General features: G+C 37.9%; 1 pseudogene across 1 annotated transcript; it reads left to right on the top strand.

The window, feature by feature from the left end:
* Positions 1-798: 798 nt before the first annotated feature.
* On the top strand, positions 799-1,229 carry LOC311629554 (COX assembly mitochondrial protein homolog; annotated as a pseudogene). The gene has a single exon. The product of its transcript is annotated as a COX assembly mitochondrial protein homolog (transcript).
* The last annotated feature ends 950 nt before the right edge of the window (positions 1,230-2,179 follow it).

Raw genomic sequence — 2,179 nt, 5'->3', positions numbered from 1 at the left:
AATCTTGGTATTAATCTCTTAGCCCCCTTCCACCCCCTCCTCCCCCCGCCCCCCCTTTTGGGAAAAGTAACCAGGAATACAGGCAATGGGGCAATTGCAGAGGAATCCCATCTCAGAGAACCAGGCTCCAGTAAACCAGTACCACCAATTAGCTGCATAAGCTTGGAAAAGTGTTTTTCTGAGTTTAAAACAATCGCTGGACTAGTACTAGGTGCTCTGTGAGATATGTCCCACTTGGATTCCATCAAGCAGAGGAAGACAGAGGGTGGCACTATTGATATTGTTGATATTGAGCAAAAGCAGTACTAATTACCTCCTCTCTCTCTCTCTCTCTCTCTCTCTCTCTCTCTCTCTCTCTCTCTCTCACACACACACACACACACACACACACACACACACACACACTAAATGGGAACATTTCAGTTAAAGGAGATCAGCAGTGGGTGTAAGGTTAGCATTCTCCATAAATGTTTTGATAATTGTACACTTGTAATTAAATTCTGCTTGAGAAGATTGGTTCTCACGGTGCAACTTGAGAACTTCCTTCATTGCTTATTCAACTCCAAAGCTGAATGGGTCTCTATGTCCTCCTAGCCACCAATTTAGTGTTTTGTCTTAAGGTCCAAAGCACGATGATACCACTGAGAGGTGGTCTCGTCTACCTGACCTCTAACCAATATCTAGTGGCAATTAGTGATCTGTATTTTTTGAAGGAAAAAAAAAGGTACAAAAATCTGTTAATATTTAGGTTTTCAAGAATATCTTCTCATCTAATAAAAGAGAGCTAATTAGCTCGCGGCTGCGTTCCCCGTCGCCGAGATGGCGCTCGACCCGGCAGAGCAGCGTCTCAGACATGTTGAAAAAGATGTTTTGATCCCTAAAATAATGAGAGAAAAGGCCTGAGAGAGGTGTTCTGAACAAATTCAAGATTTTACCAAATGTTGCAAGGAATCTGGAATGTTTATGGTAGTAAAATGCTGGAAAGAAAATTCTGCATTAAAAGAATGTCTAACCGCTTACTATACTGATCCTGCCTTTTATGAAGAATGTAAAATGGAATACCTGAAAGAAAGGGAAGAATTCAGAAAAACTGGAATTCCTACCAAGAAGGCTACAGAAGCTTCCAACAAGCATGTAGGCAAATACTCAATGATACTAACTCTATTCATGGAAATCACAATTACCTAAAATAATGGACTCAAGGAATTGTGTCTGCTTATCTTAAATTATGGAAATATTAATTTTATCTGAAATAAAGTTTAAATATATATATATATATATATATATATATATATATATATATATATATATATAAAGAGAGCTAATTACATTGTTTTTCTTCTAGGGGGTAGTTGGCTCTGGATTTCTAGTGTTGTGTGTGCGTGCATATGTGTGTGTACCTGTCTCCAATAAAGTAATAATTCCAGTTTGGCAACCCCTTAATTGCAGGGATTGTTAAAAAGATTATTATGCAAGTTATTGCAGAGAACTCAGCACCCTATAAAGTCATGTGGCAGGAACTAGGGATTTCTCAACTTACCACATTAACCTTGCAATAAACCAGCCCCTCTCTGGAAATGTCAGGCCAGGAGGACCACCTGGAGGGTGCATTGGTAGGGTGTTCTCATGAAACCTTTTTGTTGTGGAGGGATGTTGGGCAAATCACAGTCACTTGGTTAACTCCTTATCTTACTCTTTGGTTTTTCTCATTTTATTTCTCTCATTGTTTTCTAATTACATACTGAATTTAGAAAGTTTGTAAAATGCATACTAGTATGAAGAAGTAGAAATAAATGAATTAAAAGCTTACCTCCCAGTACGACCCCTATCAACCTCAAGAAATATTCCCTTCCAGTCTCTTGACTCATGCGTTAAATACGTATTTATCCCTTGCTTTTACACTTAATATTATACGACAGGCATTCCCCCCAACTCCCTTATTTAAAAAATTACTTGTAACCATCATTTTCAACGGCTACCAAGAGTTTTATTTATGGAATCTGCCAAAACAGCCCTCTATTATTAGACATCAAGTCAAAGTCAATTTTTCAATTGTACAAAAATACCATATTGATCATCTTATCAAAATATTTATGTGTATTTTGGATTACTCTTGAATACAGGTTACTAAAGGTGGAATTACAGAGTCAGAAAGTAGAAACCGTTAAAGCCCCTCTAA

This window comes from Pipistrellus hanaki (assembly GCF_964339955.1).
Source record: "Pipistrellus hanaki genome assembly, chromosome: 10".
Lineage (NCBI taxonomy): Eukaryota > Metazoa > Chordata > Mammalia > Chiroptera > Vespertilionidae > Pipistrellus > Pipistrellus hanaki.
Note: the sequence above shows the minus strand (reverse complement) of the source record. Positions and strands in the feature narration are given on the sequence as shown.